The sequence below is a fragment of the Phalacrocorax aristotelis genome, chromosome 21, assembly GCF_949628215.1.
Source record: "Phalacrocorax aristotelis chromosome 21, bGulAri2.1, whole genome shotgun sequence".
NCBI lineage: Eukaryota > Metazoa > Chordata > Aves > Suliformes > Phalacrocoracidae > Phalacrocorax > Phalacrocorax aristotelis.
Window position 1 is genome coordinate 5,137,763 of NC_134296.1, and position 20,842 is coordinate 5,158,604.

The 20,842-nt window shown below is 63.0% G+C and overlaps 1 protein-coding gene across 5 annotated transcripts in view; it reads right to left on the reverse strand.

Moving 5' to 3' along the window:
* PLEKHA6 (pleckstrin homology domain containing A6) overlaps positions 1–20,842 on the reverse strand; it is a 52,539-nt gene extending 31,697 nt beyond the window's left edge. Inside the window, exons 1-2 of one of the 5 annotated variants that reach the window (XM_075115973.1) lie at positions 20,776–20,842; positions 20,091–20,148 (exon numbers count right to left, since the gene is read on the reverse strand). The gene's annotated coding sequence lies outside the window, so the exon portion shown is untranslated. Of the gene's footprint in view, positions 1–4,720; positions 4,889–16,605; positions 16,685–20,090; positions 20,149–20,775 lie in introns of those variants that run through there. The other 4 variants (XM_075115975.1, XM_075115977.1, XM_075115980.1 and 1 more) reach the window with 4 other exon arrangements.

A 20,842-nucleotide genomic window follows, 5' to 3' on the forward strand; every position in this document is an offset into this window, starting at 1 on the left:
TAATCATGATATAAGACCATCAAATGGCTAAAAACCCCACAGATGGGAGTGAGCTGTAACTGTGCACAGACACAGTGGCTGATAATACCCACTGGCAGCGGGGCTCGGCTCCCCACACCCGCACAGCTTTTTAATTTCCCATTCCTCACACCCACACGGGACACAAAGCCACAAGCTCCCTGCAAACACCCCGAGTTGGGAGCACTTGGAGGGCGCAGGGCCCGGAGCAGGGTGCAGCGATGCTCTGGGGCAGGGTGCCTCTGCTCCTGGCAGTGGGTCCTGGGGCTCTGAAGAGCCAGGCGCTGCTATTCCCACTTGCCTCCGAGCCCATTGGGGCGAGCCCCAGCCTGGGCTCGATCACCACGGCAGGTTGTACCACTCCCTGCAGAGGCTCTTGATTGTTTTTGTCTAAATTACCAATTTTCCGCTGTCACATCTCCCACAGGCTGCTCACTCCAGTGCTTTAGCAAACGGCTGCACTCATACAGATGAAAAATAAAGTCATAAATGCAGCACCCTAGGGTGCAGGGGGCACACCACAGTGCGTTGCTCTGCTAACGCCACCGTTACCAGCCTGCATGGCACCGCTGCCACCACGAGACCCCGGCAGAGCGCTGCCAGCACGCTTCCCATGGGCATTTGGGTTTGGGGAGGCTCTGGCTTAGGGGGTTGTGGCAGCTCTGGCATCGCCCCAGCTCACGAGCTTCGCTGCACCGCTGCCAGCCCTCCAAGTGACTCATCAGCTGCTCTGCACCCCGACCTCCCACAGTCAAGTCCCGACGAATTCGGCACATTCCTGGCATAGCTGGCAGTGCAGTGCCGGTGCGGAGCCCCACACCTGCCGGAGCGGCGAGGCTGGGTGGAGGCCAGCGGCCGCTCACAGCTCTGCAAAGAGTTTCATGCATCCCCAGGCTTCACCATGCTCTGCTGGGCAAGATGGCCCAGCGTGGCCACGTGTGCCCGTGGGGATTTACCCCTGGGCAGGAACAGCTCAGCTCTGCCCTCTGCGCCGCAGTGAAGCTCGCCCGGCCAGGGCTGTCATCAGGGGCAGCCCGTCATCCTCCCCAGCAGCACAACTGCTGTCCCCGTTGCCTTCCTCGCGCAATGCCACGCCTCCCTTACGTCGGCATGGGTGTGACGGCGGTATATGGGGAAACTCTCCATTTTTAGATCTGATCCTGTACCTTTGCAGGCCTTGGAACAGCTTGTAACCGAGCTGTGATGCAACAGCATACATGTCTCAGTTGTGCAAGTGCATTGCACCAAATAGCTCCCAAGGACAGGGCGAGCACAGGCTCTGGACAGCTCGGGGCTGGCCGAGGCTCTCTGACCCTGCACCCATCTGCAGCTTGGTCCACAGCCCCAGAGAGCACCCACTGTGTGCGTGCCAGCGGGCGCAACATGCGGAGCGGCCAAAAACACTCCCAAGTGCCCAGAAAGAGCCACCACGGCAGGGATCCACCATGGGCAGGAGCCGAGCCTGGTACCCACGGCTGCCCCCAATTCCTCCTGGCCCCAGCACCGACAGCCCCCAGGCCCAGAGCCGCCCATACTGCCGGCCTCTGTGTACAAACAGAGCGGGAACCAAAGGTCCCCCAAACCAGGAGGTTTGTTCTTAAGCAAACAGACCAAACCAAGCATGCACAGGCCCACCCCTAGACCCAGGCACAGGCTTGGCATCTGCTGCCTTTGTCAAGCTTGCCTCCACCTCTGGCAGTGGTACCATTCTGGCACAGGGCATCCCTGGGGGGCAACCACAGCCAACACCCCAAGCCCTGTGCCGAACTGACACAGCCAGAATGCGTCTCTGGAGGCAGAGATAAATCAGCATGTCAGGGCTCTCTGCACCAAATCCCAGTGGTCCTGTAAACTACAGCTGACCAAGGCCCCGGGGGGTCTGCCAGCTCCCATCTCCAGCACAGCCATCCTGGGGCACAGCCTCCAGCGGGCAGGTCAGGCTGGATGCCGTCCGGTTCCTATCAATACCCACCAAGAGCTACCTGCAGGTGCTCGCCATATTGAGCCGTTAGCCTTCTCCACCTGCCATCAAACACTCAGCCCGGCCATTAGCAGCAGTGCCAGGATGGGTGCAGCAATTCCCTTGCCGCCCTCAGATGGGATGGCCCCGGTTTTATTGCTATCTCCAGCCCACCACACCCTGGTGTGGCAGGGCCATGGCGGGGGCAGATTCACCAGCATCCTGGTGAATCACTGGTCATTCCCAGCTTCCCAACCACGTCCTAATTAGTGCATGAAGCCGACAGCAGCCCCAGGGGGCAGCTGCAGGGGAAAAGCAAGGAATTTGCTGGGGGAAAAGCAAAGGGAGTTGCAAACCTTCCACACCCCTCCAGACTGGACCCTCAGAGTCTCACAGGGTGGTGCAAAGCCAGTGCAGGGACAGGGCATGCCTCTGTGCCACCAACAGCCCTTGTCTTGTTCCTCGTCCCCCTCCCCGCAGCCACCTCCGCAACAGTGCAAACGCCGCGGGCGAGTTTAGTAGTGCGGCGTCAGCTCTGCAGAACGAGATCTTCCCCTGAATGAAGTTTAGTCACCGTGGGATGTTTCCAATTGGAAATCAGGACAGTTCCAGGCTGAACGCATGCCAGCTTTCCACTTCCCAGAAATCCCATTTGCAAGCGAGCCTGTTGCCTGTTCCCCCTTCTTCCCCAGTATCACGTAAATAAACACCGCCCCAGCCCTCCCTCCGCCCCGGCGGGGAGATGCTGCCTTCGGGTTGCGGCAGCAGCGCAGCCCAGCCCGGCCACGCAGCCTCCGGCCCCAGCCCCGTGTCCGCTGCCATGCCCGGGGAGGGAAGCCGGTGGGATGGGAGTCGCTGAGCTGGGCTGGTGCTGGAGCTGAGTCCCGGCCCAGCGAGGGCCCTTGGCGATGCCTTTGCCACTGCCGGCGCAGCCCAGATGAGCCCTTTGCCGACGCACCTGCCCACGACGTCCCCCCGAGGATGCTCGCAGGCAGCTGGGGCCGGCGAGCTGCATCAGGGTTAGTGGAGAGGAGCAAGCACGGTGGCTGCCCTTTAAAAGGAACTGGTTTGCTCAGCACTGGGAAGAGCTGGAGGCTTGTGCTGAGTTTCCAGAGGGCTGGATACCCATGAAAAGAGCAGTCGGGTGCCGGAGAGGTGGGAGATCCCTTCACTGGGCGCCTGCAGCACGGTGGCTCCTGCTTTCCTCTGGGTTTGGGTCAGGGGAGAATTCTCCACGTATGTGGAGGCCAGTGTCCCCAGCCCAACCTGGCCCAGCAGTCACTGGGAATCAAGGGAACGGACAAGGGTGCATGGTCACAAACCTCAACTCCTTAGGAAACCAGTAAGTGGAAAAAAGCCAGCCATGCACTCGACTTGCCCCGATGTGTTCTGTCTCCCTGCCCCAGCAGGACAGAGCAGGCACCACGCAGGGACCACAGGGGTGACATCCCAGCTCTGTGCTACGCTGGGCATCGCCAGAAGGTGCTAAATATCCCTCCTTGTCACAAAATTAATTAGTGGCCCTGCGGCACTGGGATGGAATGAAGGACATGCTGCTGGGAGGAGGGAGCGCTTTGCTCCGGGCTGGAGGCCGGTGCTTCGCCCACCGTCGCTGGAGCAATAGGGAGGAAGGAGCAGGTTGGTGCCAGGCTCACGCTCAGCTATGAACCCACCACCCTGTCAGCGCTGGAGAGCAGCGAGGAGATCACCCCCATCTCCCCAGCATCCCCACAGACGGCTGGGCGCCAACAGGATGGAAACCACAGCCATCCCATGCTAAAGCCCAGAGGAGACCTGCAACGGCCACGTACTGCTGCCAGCTGCTGAACAGGGGCCGCAGCACCCGCCGCTGCCCGGTGCTGGAGCATCCTCCAGTGCTTGTGGGGTGCTGGTGTCGCTTTGCCTCTCGCTGCTCTGCAAGACAGCAGCAGCTAAGCTGGAGGTTCTGGGGAGGAAGGGGCTTTTCCAGGCTCTGGGAAAGCCGAGTGAGGCATGGCAGAGTACAGCAGAGGGTATAGCAGGGTACAGCAGAGGGTTGCTTTAAAAAAGCCATTCTTGAAAAACCTCTTTAAACAGAACAAAGCAGGCGATGCAGCTGGGTCTCTCCCCCAGGAGAAGAGGCGATTTTAAGCAGTGCTTCCAGATCGCAGCATGATTTCCCAGCCAGCTCAGCTAAAGGCAGGGACAGCGGCTGCCCCAGGCTTCAGAGCCAGCCCATGGCACAGGGTGCAGGTACGACCCCTCCGAGCCATGAACCGCCGGGTGGGCAGGATCTCACCCAACATCCCGACTGGAAGCAGAGCTGTGTGTATGCGCTTGGGTGCCTCTGCCCCGCTCCCAGCCGTGCCAGCCTTATTGTGCTGCCACACCTTCAATTTAGCTCCCTGCAAAGAGTTTAACCCCTGGGAGATCACAGCCGGGTTTTCCCGCGTGCCATGCCCATGCCCGTGCCTGGTGGGATGTGCTGCTCGCCTGTGGGCACGGTGCAAATGCCTCCACCATGCTCATGTCCAGGGCTGCATCCACAAGCCCCTCTCCTCGTGAGCCCTTGAGCAGCTCTGTGGCTGTCCTCCAGCAAAGCCCCAACTCACTGGCTGCCCCAGCACAGCGCAAACCCCTCCAGCATCTCCATCGCTTTCGCTCCAGCCCTGGGACCTCTTCCTCTATCCCCGTGGTCCCCCTCTTACCCCCTCCATGGGCCAGGCTGCAAGGGCAGAGCACCCCACAGCCAGCACAGCCTACCTGCTCGCCGGGCGCTGCCGGGGCCACAACGCCGGCTGTGGAGAGGGCAGTGAGCTCGGTGCCAAGGTGGGGAGCCCCGGGCTGGCGGGGAAGGGGGAGAAGCGTCAGCTGCCTCCGAGAGCCGCCACGTCTGAGTGCAGCAGGGAAGGCCTGGCTGATAAGGGAGGTCTGAAATCTGAAACTGCAGGTTGGCTCCTTCCTATATAAACAGGCATTCGCACACACACACACACACACACAGACACACACCCCCAGTGCACGCCGGCTCTCACGCCACTCCCGCTGTTCCCGGCCACGCCAGGCACCGGGGACGGCCACGCCGCCCAGCCGGCGGCCACCGCTGCCCGAGAGCCCCTTGCTGCCAGTCCTGGCCCCAACCACACTGGCACCGGCTCAGAGAGACGCCTGACACTGGTTTATGTTGTGCTTCAGATGTATTTTCATTCCCTGGACAGCTCTGCCTCCGGGCAGCGGGAGCGGGCTCTGTGCTTTGGGAAAGGAGCGGGGACCCAGCGGTGGGCACCGGCCGGGCACCACCTGTCTGGGTGCTAAAAACAGCAACATGGGAAAAGCAAATAGTGCATTTTTAACTTCATAAAATGGGTCAGAGGGACTCGGCACCACGCTGGATCATCTGACGGGGTGCCTGCAGTCACAGACAATTTCCATGCCTCTCACCCAGCAGCGATGGGCAGTGATGCCATGTGCATGACCCAGGGTGGTGGGTGCCAGTCACCATCTCTGCGGAGCAGTGCACGCAGCTGAACCCCTCTGCTCACCAGGGCCACGGTGGCTGACACCCAGAGCACGGCCGCACCGTGCCACCATGGGACTCCCTCGTACCAGCACTGCCATGGCTGCACTTGCTCCAGCGGGAGGAAACACTCAAGAAGACAAAACCCTGCCCTGTTTTTCCCAGTTCTCCAGGCTCACCTACAGCCCAGAACCGGGGCAGCCACATACCATCGGCGAGGCTGGGCTGCATGCACGGCTGCTTGCTTCACCCCAGCTCCAGCCCATGGGGTGAGCAGGGCCATGCAGTGCACCTCAGGGGCATGGGGCTGGTCCCGGGCATTGCCCACAGCAAGGGGGAGTCCCAAAACTGCTTTGCCTGCTGGGGGTGAAGCCGCTTTGTGGCATGGAGAGGGTATTGGCGTGCACGTCCATGAGGACCTCTCCATTGCACAACTGCACGTGGCATCCCTGTGCTGGGGAGCTCGGTGCTGAGAAGGGGCAGCTCATGTCTGGGAGTTTCCCTGTGCTCCTGGAGCTGGATCCAGCCAAGGAGTCTCCATCTGGGGTGCAATGAGCCCCACAGTGCTCTGAGCCAGCTCCCCGCCCCGGTTGCACAAGCAGCCTGGGGGCTCTGCCGTGAAGCGCACAAACAATAACAGCCTGTTTACGAGCAGGCAGCACGAGGCCCGGGCTGCAGGCAGGGCATCGCCCCAGCCACCTGCCTCCGGAGCTCTTACGCCCCGCCTGACGGTAGGGAGGAAGAGCTGGAGACATGCCGATCCCCAGCCCGGCTGCGCAGCTCCCCAGGCATCCTCTGCCGTTCATTCCCCGCAGGGCTGCCACCGGGGCACCCACCAAAACTCCACCGCAGCACGAGGACCCTTCCCGGCACAGGCACCAGCATGGCAGGTCTGCCCCATGCAGCACCCTGACCCCCAGCATCTTGCAAAGGTACTTTGGAAGAGCAAATTTGCCTTCGGAGGGCCTGGATTGACGGGGCGTGAGGGGGATGAGACGGCCTCGGGCAGGGATTTCCTCCCCAGGGCCACCCTGAGGGACTTTGGCCCCATGACGGGTCCTCCTGGCCCGCCGGGACAGCACCCACCGTGCCCTGCAAGCAGCCCTGGCGCCGGGCAGCACTTCTGCATGAACACCTCCCCTCTCCAGCTCCTCCAGTGCTCACTGACATGGCCCAGCAAGCACCCAAAATGGCCTTCTTCCAGCAAACCATAGATCCACTGGGAACAGAGCAGAGACCACCAGCAAGGTCCAGGGCTCCTTCTGGCACAGACTCACATTTTGGGGCTGGGGAGAGAAGCTGGGGGCTCCTTCTCAGGTATTTTGAATATACCGCTTTTACTTAAGCAGCTAGATGAGCCCACAGTCATCATCTTGGCCTAAAAATGGGGTTTGTGCACATTCATTTGCTTAAAGTGAAGAAGGGACGGGGTCAAACCTGATGTGCAGTTCCCAGCCCCAGTTTCTGCACCATCCAACGAAAGGCACATCCTCCACCCGCTGGCGGGAGCGCGGCAGTTTCGTGCTCCCACCCCTGCACACCGAGGTGCCTGGGAGCCGAGCCACGGAGGGACCCCCCCGCCGGTGCCCCCAGCCGGAGTAGGGGGACTTGGTCCCCACGGTGCATCCCTGCTGCCCACCCGTGCCAGGACACGGAGCATCGCTCCCCCCTGCCAACTCATGCCTGAACCCAAGGTCCTGCTTATCTGCAGCACAAGCATGTCTGGTGATAAGCCCAGCGCAGGAGGGATAAGATAAGGCCCCACACAGCCTCATTGCTATCACAAGCCCTTCGTCTGGCACTGCACCCCAAGGCTGAGGGGTGCTGCACCACCTAAACACCCACACACCCCCCCCAACCCCCCTCTGTGGCACGCACACAACCTCTCACACTGATGAGTTTTAAAAGATTCATTACATTCACACACGATGGTTGCTTGTTGTTTCCAAATTAGACAATCCACTTGACGGGGGGCAGGGGGAGAGAAACAAAACCCACACCCCAAATCAAACAATTTTTCTGGGGAAACCTGGCAGCAGCGGCGGGGGGTGACGGGGAGGGGAGAGGCGCACACAACCCGATGGCATTAGGCTCACAATAAAAACTACAATTGCTAATCATTGCAGCTCAGCCAACCTGAAAGAAGAGATGCTGGGGCATGTGGACTTTACCCAGGGCTGGCACACACACCTGAGCCTTCCTCGGATGACTCCTCCTCCTCCTCGCTGCCTCTCACCGCATCACCCCTGCCTGCGCTTCCCAGAACCAGGGCTGATCATCCCTCGCAGGGCAGCACCTCGTCCCAGGGCGGGAGGATGCAAATCCACCCTGGGGGATGGGGGGGAAAGCGCCTCTTGAGGCCACCCCAAAAGATGGGGTGCCCGCCCATCCCCAGCCCCTTCCCCCTCCCACCCGAACTCAGTGCCACGCAGCGCCTGGGCATGGCGGGGGGAAGGGGTGGGGTGGATTGGCACACTCGGTCCCATTCCCAGGATCTACAAAGGGAATCTGCCAGCGCGTGGGCACCCCCACCTCCAGCGGAGCCAGCCTGGCCTTTAAAATAGGAGGATTGAGGGAAAAAAAAGACCAAAACAACCCCCCCTCCACGCATGTTTGCCTCCCAGCATCCGTGCCAGGCTATTAATAGCCAGCACTCTCCGTTCCGGCTGCGGGGTGGGGGGGTTTAAATGGGACCGGAGGGAAACAGCCCTGTAGGCTGGGACAAAGGGAGAGGAGCCCCCATCTCACCCGGTGGCACTGGGGGGGACATGGGGTCAGGATGGGGCGGCTCTTCCCCCAGGGCAATGCGGGAGCATGGCACGGTGGCCGCAGGTCGGGCAAAGCTGGGCGCCGCTAGCGGGGCGGCCGTGCCAGCGGGAACAAGTGGAGGCGAGGCAGAGGAAATCCCCAAAGAGCCCTGGAGGCAGCGGGACCGGGGCCAGGAGGGAGTGAAAGGCAGTGCTGATAGGCACCGGGTCAGCCTGCAAGGCTGGCACAGGCACTACGGGGACATGCTACCTCCCAGTGCTCCCAGTGCCACCAGCTGGAAGGAGCAGGGCAGGAGGAGGCAAGCACATGGGAGACCCCTCTTTGAGGACGTCCTGCCCCAGATCTCTCCATCCCGCTCCCAGGAGGAGTGGAGCCAGTGTTGACCCATGGGCAGGCACCCACCCACCCCAGCACCCTGCGGAGGAGGACAGGGCTCTGGGTGCAATGCCGGGGGGGGGGGGATGTGGGGAGCAGCCCAGGGCGGGGGAAGCCCTTTTAAGTGCAGCCCCGCCACAGGATTGCTACTTCATTACAGGGCAATTACAGACTAATTATATGATGGTAACACCCAAACCCCGATCAGGAAATGGGACTGCTGGGTGCCAGATAGTGCACGCGTGCAAAGGAGCACACACACACGCACGCTCACCCCATGAAACCTCAGGAGCTCTCCGGGGAGGAGACAGCATGTGTCAGAGGGAGGCATCTGGCCTGAGAGAGGTCCCTGGCTCAAATCCCCACGATGCTGGCTCTGTGCCTCAGTTTCCCCACTTGCGCTTGGGCATCCTGCTTCCAGCTGCTTCCCCTGCCCCAAAAGCACCGACCCCGGCTCTGCCTTGGCGAGGAGCATCCCCATCCCACCAGCCCCATCCCGCCGCCCTCCCCTGGCCAAGCCCTGGTCTCACCGGGCTGGGAGCTGGGGTCTGTGCCACCCCACTGACCATGAGCATCCTCCCGGGAGCCGGAGCAGCCCCAAGCACCCATTCCCAGCAGGGCCAGGGCTATAGTGGCACCTGGACTGGGGCCACCTTGCCACCCCAGGGACAGGGCAGCCCTGTTCTGGGGCCACCCCAAACCCCCCCTGAGCATGTGCCCAGTACGGCTCCTAACAGCAGGTGAACTTTAACCACATAAATAACATTCCTGTCGGGTCCCCGCCGGCACAGCCCTTATCTGCGGGGGGCTAGCGCAGGCCTGTCCGCAACCCGAGCGGCCACCGGCCCTATCGCCGTGCCCAAGGATGCCGGGGAAGGGGACAACTTGCTGGGAGCATGAAGGGCTGGTGGTCACAGGCAGGAGCCAGACCATCCCCACCGGTAGCCTGTGCTCTGCCCCGTCCCCCTGAGGCACCACGGGCCAGTCCCCGGCTGCCCACGGCCAGGGACCCTCGGGGAGAGGTTTTGCCACCGGAGCCTCCTGTGATGGCAGCGGGGGACAAGGTCACACCAATAACAGATTGCAGCTAGCAGGGAGGAGGCGTGGGGAGGAAGGGGATGGGATGCAAAGAAGCAGCGCTGATGGCTGGTGAAGGGCCTGGCATCTCCGGGCACACGGGGAGAGATGGGAAACGAGCTCTTTCCTCCCCTCTGGGAACTCATCACCACGATTGCAACTGAGTGTTGGAGCCCAGAGGCCCTGGAGTTTGCACGTAGCTCTCAAAACCCTCATCTCCCTGACAAGCAGGAGAGCAGCCGGCAGCCAGAGCCGAAGCTCCAGGCGGCCCCAGCGAAAGGTCACTGCATTTGCACATTCACAAAACATGCATTTAAAAAAAAAATGGAAAAAAAAAAAAAAAAGAGGGAAAAAAATTTCCTGCACTCGCACGGCAGATCCAGCGAACACTCTGCGGGAAGACCGGCACAGCGGGGGAGCTGGCGAACGTCAGCCCACCCTGCCCCCACCCGGGGTCCCCCCAGCCCCCAACACCCCGGACTTGGCAGGCTGGCACTGTGCAATTGGCTTTAAAATAATCAGACACAGGCGAAACCAGCAGATTTATATCTCCTGATTTGCTTTTGCTTTCTGGGCCCTGAGGGTACAATCGCATTTTCAAATTCTCTGGAAGAATAAAGGCTAGAAAATTAGTTTCAGTGCATCAAGCAGATGGCCGGGGGCCGGGGCTTTGGGGGACCTCCCACCCCCCGAGCATCCCCCTGCAAGGGGGGGCAGAGCTCAGCCCCCTGCCAGGGCCCTGGGGTATGGGTCGTGGCCGTGGGACCCCTGCAGCCAGCCTGGCCCCAAGGACAGCTGCACAGGGGGACACGGGGACAAGTGACAAGCGATGGTGACTCCAGGGACCGCAAGTATGGGGGTGAAAAGGGAGAGCAGAAGCCCAGAGTGGGAGCTGAGCTGCATCCAGCCACGCTTGTGGTGGGTCGGGGATGCTAAAGCTGCATGAGCTGCTCTCTCCAGCACAGCTGGAAACAGGCAGCGTTGTCTCACTGCCCCACACACCTGGCCTCATCCTGCACCCGTCCGCCAGCCCTGAGGAGCACACAACCCCCACACCACCAAATCACCCCAGGGTTTTACAGGGCTGGGAGCAAATCCCTGCAGAGCTGGGGTGGATTCACCTCCCGTAACCACAGCAAGGGGCAGAGATCGCAGTGAAGGAGGAGAGGCTGGGCTGAGCCACCGGCACGAGTGAATAACCGCACTGAGCCCACGGCGAGCTGCAGCCGGGCTCACACTTGCCAGCCCCACCTGCAACGGCAGAGCCCTTTGAACCCAGCCGGCTCTGGGCTGTAATTACCCCTCGCCCGCCGGATCACAGGCACCGCACCACCCACCCGCCGGCTGCAGCTCAGCACCCGCCACAGAGGGTCTGGGGCCTCCCGCCGCAGCTGGGTCCCTCCAAACCGCCCTGGGAGCCCGGCCCAGAGCAGGGGGCATGAGGCTGCTGGGGGCGATGCCAGTGGGATGGAGTTTTTGAGTTTCTCCCCTCCAGCCTGGGATGTTGTGCTCAGCACTGTCTCTGCCGCAGGCACACATACTCCCATCCTCACCCAGCACCAAAAACAGTCCATCTGCCGGGGTCCCAGCACCCCAGGAAGGGTGTTGAGCCCGGCACCCACTGCATCTCCCAGGCATGCAGCAGCTCCACCGCTCGGGCGCCCGGCCGGTGTCCCGGGAAGCAGCGAGTGCTCGGCGCGCTGCGCCGGCTGGTGCAGAACCGGCTGAGCAGGCCTGGGAGGCGGCCGGTGCTGCCAGCACTGCCAGACTGGTCTTGGCTGTTCTGCCGGGTGCCAGCCACGGACGGGAGCCCGACCCACGGCACATCATCCCCCAGGTCTGTGGGGCAGGGGTGGCACTCCTGCCCCGGCTGCAGCCGGAGAGGCAGCTCCCGCTCAGCCCAGCCCCAGCCGAGCCCACCGGTGCCGGCAGCCGCGCGCCTATTTCCAGTGTGGTGCTGGGGTGGCCCTTACCTGGCTGGCAGCAGCCTGTGCGAGGCTCCAGGCCTCGGCAGCACCGAGCTGCCTGTGCTGCCGGAGCGGCTGCGCTGCTGCCGCTGCCGGCGGTTACGTAAGGAAGCCTCGGCGGCGAGCGCTGGCTCCAAGACCCCGGCGACTGCAGGCAGGAGGAGAGGAACAACAGCCTCTCGCGCCGGCGGCGGCAGCGGGAGGAAGATGGGTGCTGGAGCGGTGGGAGGATGCAGCAGGATGCTCTCTGCTCGGTCACCGAGCGAGCGTGCGGACAAGCCACAGTCCCCAGCCTCAGTCCCCAAACCCAGTCCCTGGGGGACTAGGGACACTGCGAGGATGGGGAGGGATGGTACCTGGCGAGGGGAGACGGTGGCAGTGGAGGGGGCAGCCTGAGCCCCGCGTCAGCCGGATCCTGCCTCCCTGCTCCGAGAACAAAGGGCTGCGCTGCAAAGGCTCTGGCGGCCACTTAATTACCAGTGGGACTCTGGGGGCTCAGAGCAGCCAAGCTGCCACCCGGACGGGAACTCCTCTGGTTTAATCAGAGGAGCATCATCACCGGCTGTTTTGAGACCCAGTGTGGTGGGGACACGGGGTGGTGGAAGAAAACCCTGAGCTGCTGCAGTCTGCCAGGCTGGGGCAGCGGGGCAGCACCCGTGGCAGCCAGGGAGATGGGGCAGCGGGACACGGCACAGGGAGATCACCGACGCGGCACAGGGGGATCACCCACACAGCGCAGGGCGTTTGTCGACAGGATGCCAGGCACACACAAAAGCCGTCTCATTATCCCCTAATTAGTCCCTTGCCAGCTCCTGCAATTAACACCCATGCGAACCGCTGTTGTTGAGGTAAACAGAGGGTTAGAAGCACCCTAGAGAGCAGGGGGCCCTGGCAGGGTGCAGACCACCCATGGCCCTGGTGCTGAGCCCCAGGAGGGTCTGATCCACCTCCCCGAGCCCCTCGGTTGCTCCAAGGGAGCCTGCCAGGGCTGGGCAGGGTGCTATTGCCCTCGCTGCAAGGCTGCCCTGCACCTTGCAGAGAGCAGTACGGCAGCGGCAGGACCTTGCGAGGCTGGCGGCACTGCCCGGAGCATCCCAGGGGAGCAGGACGTCACCCAGCACCGCGTGGCAGGGAGCACCCACGCTCCGCAGGGAGAGGAGGAGAGACTTTCCCCCAGCTCGGCCCGTGACTTGGGAGCAGCCAGGGTTGGACTCCAGGCTGTGTCCTGCCTCGGAGGTGGCCACGCCACACTCCCTCCTGCACAGCACATGCTGGCAAGGCGTTTATTCAAAAGTCATCTCCTTTAGAAACATCAAAGGAAAGCAATCACCCAGGTCTTAAATGGCCTTTCTCCAGCTGACCCAGAAACATGGATCAAGAGCTGTCTCATCCCTTAATTGAGAAGTTGGTGACTTTGAATCTTTATTAAAGAGCTTTGGTGAATTCACAGATTAAGGGCACAACCGGCCACCGGGATCATCCAACCTGATTCCCTGCATACCACGGCCGGAGCAACCTCACCCTGCAGCCGCTGCTCCTCAGGGAGCCCTCGCCGGGCTCTCGCCAGGCTCTTTGCTTTGCTGCAGAGTGAAAACTGAAATAAAACCAGAACCATACTGGAAACCAGGAGGGCCCTAACCTGCCTGCACAGAAACAATTCATTTCTAGGATTTTTTCCAGCTTTGGACGCTGGAAGGAGCAAGCAGGGCTGCAGGGAGGGGGGTCAGAGCGTGTGTGCACCCCCCCCCCCTGCAAGTCACCCCTGCTCTCCTGTCTACCCATTGTCCCATGCTGGGGGATGCTCTTCAGCAGCACCATGAAATCAGGCGTGTTTTCAGAGAGGAGGGCTGGCAGGGCACAAGGCACCCATCTCCCCACACCGCGGTGCTGCCCATGGGGCGGTGGAAAGGGGCTGTGCAGCTGCCTCCGGAGCAGGGCTTCCCCAGGCAGGCGCGGAGGGAAAAATGAGGCTAAAGAGGAGACGGCACATTCCTCAATGTACTGTTGGTGCCTGCTGCGGATTATCGTGTTTCAAGCTAAGGAAAACAGAAGGGGGAGATGCTACTACAAATGCCTGAGAGAGAGGAGCAGCTAAAGAGCTGCACTTTCCCCTCCCGCAAGCAAAGACAGACAGGAGAAATGCCCAACCCAGCTGATTCCCAGGGGCACAGACAGAGCAAAAAATAACCCAAGACCCTGCGCAGCTGCTACGGGTTCAGGCGGCCCCAGCAGCCTCGAGAGGGATTAAATCCCATGCTGCCCATCTGGGTCGGTGTTTGCGCCCGACGCCAGGCCTGGCTGCAGAGCAGCAGCGCAGCGGCGTGCACGGGTGTGCACACCCACACATGCACCCATGCACACGCATCCCGTGGCACGGGGAGCCACAGCCAGCAGATGGGGTGATGCTGGTGCATCCTCCCCGTGGCGGGGAGCAGCCCGGGGCAGGCACGGCTGCTGGCACCCTCGCAGCAGCCGGCACCCGGTGCAGTCGCTTCATCTGAGCAGCGCCAGGCCTGGAGCTCACCTTCCTGCCTGCTCCTGCCCGTCCTCCTCTCCCTCATCCCGCCAGCCCAGAGGCTGCTCCCGTTGGTTTCTATGGGAACTCGGCAGGAAAACATGGTTTCCAGTGAGGCTGGTGCCAGCCCCAGCAGCCCAAACCCAGGTGGTGAGCTGCCCCATCGTGGGGTTTGCCCAGGGGACCCCTGCGCCTGGCTTTGCCCAGGAGAGCAGGGACCCCTCACCACAGCCTCTCTCCCCGAGGGAACAGCCGGGGAGATGGGCAGGGTGACGGGGTGCTTGGAGCCAGGATGGCGCTGGTGGCCCAGTGCCAGAGGATGGGGGCCACGGCCCACCATGCTCCCCAGCATGGGCTGGGGGTGCTGGGGCTGCTCCCCCCAGGCTGGCTCCAGCCGAGGCAGGCAGAGACCAGCCAATGGGGCCAATCTTTGTGCTCACCATGTGATTTTTAGCAGACGCTCAAGAATTTTAATGCCTCAGCCACCCCCTATCTGGGAGTCCTAATCCCGGCTCTGGCTCCCCGAGGGGCTGGCTTGGGGTGGGTGATGGGGCTGGGTGTCCCTCAGCCATGGCTTCTGCCAGGTGGAGGAAGGAAGGAGGCTCCTTCGGGGCCATGGTGGGGAAGCCTCGTTCTCTCCTGGCAGACTGAAGGGGACAAGAGAGACCGGTGCAGATGGGAGCAGGACAGGAGCTCTCTTCCCCCACAAGGAAATACGGGCAGGGTTCGGGGGCAGGAACCAGAGTGGCTGCATGCACAGCCGCAGCCCAGTGTGTGTGCATGTCTGCGCACACGCTTGTGCACACTGTGCACCACAGGACAAGCCATACTGGGAGTGATGGTGCGCAGAATAGCAGTCCCAGCTCCTGCCCTGCGCTCAGCCCCGGGGATGCACAGCGGGATGCACAGCGAGATGCAGATGCTCTTGACGTGGAGAAGTGGGAGAAACCAACGGGTGCTGCTGATTCCCGGCTGCAGAGCAGCACGCAGCGCCGCAAACAGCCTTGCCTGCCTGGAAGGATGTCTCCCCCAGCAAACACCACCCTGGCCCCCTCTGTGCCTGTTCCTTGGCAGGTCTGCCTTCACCCCCCCACACCCCAGGATAGCCACACACCCACTCCCCGCTGCACCTTCCCTCCTGCCTCCCTGCACAGAGGGATTACACAGCCGCCAGCAGCCTGCTGGAGGGGGAAGCCGGCCCCCCGCACCTAGGGGACCACGGCGCACGTCACAGGCAGGATGGTGGGGCCAGGTGGTACGGATCAAACCGTGCACACAGGGCTCGGCCCTCCCACGCCACAGCACAGCCCTTGGAGGATGGCAAAGACCCTGCAAAGAGGAGATGGAGGGGCTGGACCTCCCTCTGAAGTGGGGCACCGTGGCTGGAGCTGGGTCCCCACTGAATCCTGGGGGGAGAATGGCCCGGGGCAGCCAGTCCAGCCCCTTCCGCTGGGGTTTAATAGACTTGTGGCGTATTAAACATGCCCCATCATGTGATGAATCAAACCCTGTTCCCTCAGATCTAACAGCGGCGCAACAAAGCTGCGATTGACTGCTCAGGGTAGCGGCTGCGGCTCACGCGCCGTCTCCGGCACTGCCAGACACCTCGATGCAGGGGGGGCCAAGCAAGCACAGCATCTCGCAGGCGACACACATCCCCAGGGCGGTTCGCTCTTGCTCTCTGCCGAGGAGGGAGAGGCTGGCTCGCCGCTAACAAGCGGGCAGCGAGACAGGAGCCATGAAGCCGAAGGAAGAGCTCGGGTCCCTGGGAAGCATCAGACGACATCTCGGGCTCCATCCATCACAGCCCGTCTTGCCTGCGACCTCAGCAAAGTGCCCAGCCACGGGGACCAGTCCCGGCATGCAGGGTTGGGGGGGTCTGGCCCACCCAAGCCACTAGTCACAGTCACAGGGTTTTGGGGGTGCTGAGCCAGGGCTCCAAAAGCCGGGTCTCTCCCGAAGCCTCGGTGCTGCCCACCTGTGCACAGAGTCGGGTCCAAGCCCGGGGGACCTCAGCCCGCGGGAGCGGGGTCCACGGACACAAGCCAGCACACAAACACGCCGCGGGGACAGCTCGGGGAGCCCCCATTTCTCACCGAAAGCGTGGAAGGAGGTGGGGGGGGTGCAGGGGCAGCCTGGCCCCCAGCCCCTGGGGCAGCCGGGAGGTGCTGGCCCCCGCAGCGCACCCCGCTCTGGCCATGCAGCACGGCTCAGGGCACCCCGGGGGGGCCGTGACACCCCCGCCCCCGGAACACAGGTCCCCCCCACCCTCCCCTAAGCAAGCACCCCCTGCACTGCTCGCCCCCCTCCCGCCTGCCCCATGGCACACGTCCCCGATGGGGAGACGCTCTGCCGCCCTCCCCGCCGCCCCAGCGCCCGGGAGGAAGAGGAGGAGGAGGAGGAAGGGAGCCGCGCTGCGGGCACTCACCGTGCGGGGCGGGCAGCGGCCGGGACCCCCCCCCGCTTCCTACGGGCGCAGCATCCTCCCGGGCAGCCCCAGCCCCATCCCGAGCGGAGCCGGAGCCGCAGCCCGAGCCCGAGCGGGAGCTGGGCATGCTCGGGGGCCGCCGAGCGGCACGTGATGCCGGGCTGGCACCGAGCACGGCGGGGGGGGGGGGTTCTGCCGCCCCCGCCCCGCCGCCCCCCCCCGCCATCGCCCCGGGGGGGACAGCACCGCCCCCCCCAGCATCACTTGGTGGGGGGCCATCACCGTGCGGCTCCCCCTGCAGCGTTTGGGGGGGTGGACAACACTGCCCCCCCCGCCCCACACACACCCTGCATCCCTGGGGGAGCAGCCGGGACTTGCACTCCCCCCCCCCGCACCCCAGCATCAGGGGGACATCCCGGACCGCGCTCCCCACTGCACCCCAGCATCAGGGAGACAGCCTGGACCACGGTCCCCACTGCACCCTGCATCTCTCTGGGCAGGGGAGCCCGTTAGCTCCGAGCCAGGCCCATGGGACCCACTGCAGAGGGCCAGGCAGCACCCCCAGGCTCTGCACCCCAGGGAGAGCTGCCCGCAGGGAGAGGATGCAGCACCCGGAGGACGGGCAGCAAAACAGCTCAACAACCACAGCTTGTTCTCTGGAGCACAAAGGCCACCGTTTGGTCCCTCGAGCAGTGCCAAGGGTCAGCGATGGCTCAGATGGGGCTGGCAGGACCCTTCCCCAGCCCTGCTCAGGTCCCCCAGCCCTGGCCCATGTCAGGGTGACTCCCGGCCTGCAGAGCCGGGCCCTTGCAGAGGCACTGGGGAGCTGCAAACTCCAGCCCTACAGCAATGGCACAGTGCCCTGATCTATGGCACTGCCCTATTTCTGCCTGCCAGAGCTGCCAGGCACCACAGCTGGGACCCTGCCTGCACCCAGCCCGTGCAGCTGGGGGCACAGACACCACAGCATGCAGGGACCCTTCATCCTCCGCAGCCGAGCTGGCATGGGGAGGGACGTGGGCTCTCAGGAAGGAAAAACTGGTGGCTGCCTTTGATCCTATAATCCCCCCATTAGCCACACGGCATTAGGGGCTGGGGAGGGGCTTTCACTGGATGCTGCGCATCCTGCATCCTTCCTCCTTCCCCCCCAGCAATGGGTGAGATCCTCCCTCCCCTCCCTCCCTGCCAGCCCACAGCAGAGGGACCCCCGCATCCCCAAAGTTACACGCCGTCGTTCCCTCTCCAAGGTCACTGTCCCCAGCCGTTCCCCTGCTCCGCAGGCAGTGGGGACCCGCTGGCACGGCTCTACACCCCACTGCCCTCCTGCTGCCCAGGAGAGCCCCAAGAACTAAAAAACAGCCCAGGAAGCCCATGAGCAAGGGGGGAGCTGCGCTGCTCTCGGGGACCCCCCCCAGCCGAGCCAGGCAGCCCTAAGCACCAGCCGCGTGTGCAGCCCAGCCAGGCTGGGGGCTGGTTGTTCCCTAACCCCTCGCACAGATGAGAGGTGCATGGTGCTGCCACATCAGCTCCCAGCCGCATCTCAGCCCGAAGGCACAGACACAGTGGGGCCTTTCCTTCCGCAGTCAGAGAGCTGGAGGCAGGAGCAGGGTGGAAAAGAACGCTTTTACTAGCAGTGCGTCCCCAGGGGAGCACCCAGCTGGGGCACGGGGCTGGGTGCTGCCCTCCCGCACCCCAGGCTGGCACAGGTGGGAGTGTGCCCAGCATCGTAGGGAGCCAGCAGGCGAGCGGGCCCCTTCTCCGCAGCTGGGCCCTACACATGTGTGCAGCAATGTGCAGGGCATGCACCGCTGCGCCAGCCTCAATGCCACCTTGTGGGTGCTGTCGCAAAGGCAGGAGCCAGCGCAGCCTGCGACAGCCGGGGCTGGGGGGAGCAGCTCCCAGTCGGAGCCCCCCACCTCCAGCCCCGACCCTCTCCCTGCTCAGCTGCGGCATTCCCAGCTGGCACGGTGCACTGGGAACCACAAGCACAGGTAACATGTTGAGCACGCCGTGATGGCTGACTGCAGGGAAAGACGGTCCCTGCCATGGAGAAGCATTGCAGACGTGCTGCAGGCATGCAGCTCTCACCTGACCGGGAGGTTCACCACCACAGCCCTTGCCCAGCAAGCCCCACTCCCAGCGACGTTTGTGGCTGCACGACTCAGACACAGGGCTGATTCAAGGACACCTTGGCTCTGCTCAACAGATTAGACCGGATAATCCCGGTGCTTTGCTCCAGCCCTCAGCCCACCTTGGGATCTTTGCTCTCGCTGGGTTTACTGCTGTCTGAGCACACAGAGAAGCTTCCGTATGTGCCAGATAGGGACGGGCTCAAAGATCTCATCTGAAACACCCTCACCCAGCAGGACCTGGAGCCCTGCGCGAGGCGCGGCGAGGCGGCGGCAGCAGCCTGGAGCTCAGCCTGTCTAGACACCAACATCACCCCTTCAGGGTCCCGGTTCCTGGACTGGAGGCAGGGAGGGGGCAAGATGCAATGGGAAACAACCTGCTGGGATGAACCGGGGCTCTCGGAGCAACACCTTGGGCCAGATCCTTCACCAAGTTACGCTCCTGTTGCATTTATCCCGGCAAGCACAGCCAGCTCTGCACTGTCTGCCCTGGGCAGTGCATGCCTCAGGAACCTTTTGCACCACGAGGCTCCCTCCTATAAGGGCTGGGTGCTGCAGGGCCCTGGAGAAAGTCCCCACTGGGCTTCAGGGGATGTTTCCCCAAGGGATGACGCAGGGCGGGGGGCTGGCTGGCTCCCCCACGCCACCCTGGAGCTCCTGGAGCCCTCAGAAGAGACATTTGCATCTAAAACGGTAACATGGCACAGGAGCTCCCTTGGGTGCAGGGGATGGGCCGAGATTCACCTGCCCCAGCAGCGCTGGTTGCAGGATCCAGGCACAGGACATAGCCCGGAGTGGGGTCTGGTCCCTGCTAATCATGTACAGGGCCTGCCACGGCCTCACAGGGACAGGTACCTCCAGCCTGGCCCCGCTTTGCTATGCTGGGATGAGCTTTAGCCCTCTGCCAAAGCTCACCGTGCCCAAGTATGCAGGGCTCGATCACTGCAGCATCCAAGCAGCCTCTGAGACATGGCCCCTTGCATGTCTACCAAGCCCGACACGCTGCTTTCTCCCACGCCAGCGGGAGCTCTGGGTTTGTTCAGCTGCTGGGGCCGCGAGACTGTCACGGCCACGTCCGCAGCAGCGTGGGACGAGCCACAGCAGGGCCACAGGCACCCACCCGCCCAAGCCCAACATGCACTAGCAGCACAGACCCTGGCTCCATCCTCTAGCGACTGCTATGCTCCAAAGCCTCCAAAAGCACGTCTTTACTGCTCTGGGTCTCCACGAGACCGGGTTACAGCAGCCTGCACTGCACTCGCAAGCATTTTGGTAGCAGCATCCGCTGGGCAGAGACATGCCCAGGGAGCAGGAGCAGGAGGCAGAAGCTTGTCCCCCCAGTCCCTTTTCACTTACTTGATGAAGTAGAAGGCCCCATGTGCTGTGGTGTCCACCTCCCAGCCTCGGGGCAGCCCTGGAAGGACAGGACAGAAGCAGCGGTCACCCTCCCTCGCCCTGCGCAGCCCCTGTGCCGGTGCCCTGTTGCGGGCTGGGGTGTTGCACTGGAACAGAGTGTTTGCCCAAAGCATCTGCGGCTGGATGGTTCGCAACACTCGCTGTTGCACAGAGGCCCCACCTCTCCAGAAGGGAACCGTGGAGACCCCCTTCACAGGAAGCAGCACTAGAGGGGGGCAGGAGCACATGGGCAGGGAGTCACGGGATGATTATGACGCTCATGAGGTGCTGCGTCCTGCTGTGGTTGGCTCTCATATGCTTAAATTGTATTTTTAAAGTGTTTTGAGTCTCCTCCCCATCAGCGGCAGGTCTCAGAGACCACAGGGAGTCTCTCTGTGGAAGGGGTCCGCTTAAAAGCCCCCTGAGAATCTCTCCAGCGAGAAACCCCAGGCCCAAGAGATGCAGCACTACCTCGCACGTCATTCAAAGTCCCCCAACCCTCCCCGGCTACAGGGCAGCTCCTGCTGGCTCAGCTTTTTGGGGACTCCATTGCATTTCTGGAGGGTTTCACTCCACATCTCCACATCCTGCTCAGTGTCTGAGGAGGGCAGAAAGCAAACGTAGACACCTGGGAGCCATCCCTTACCGGCGCAGGAGAAGTGCCCGCTCTGGATGGAGTAGCCTGTTCCGGGGTGTACCCAGCTTGTGGACTT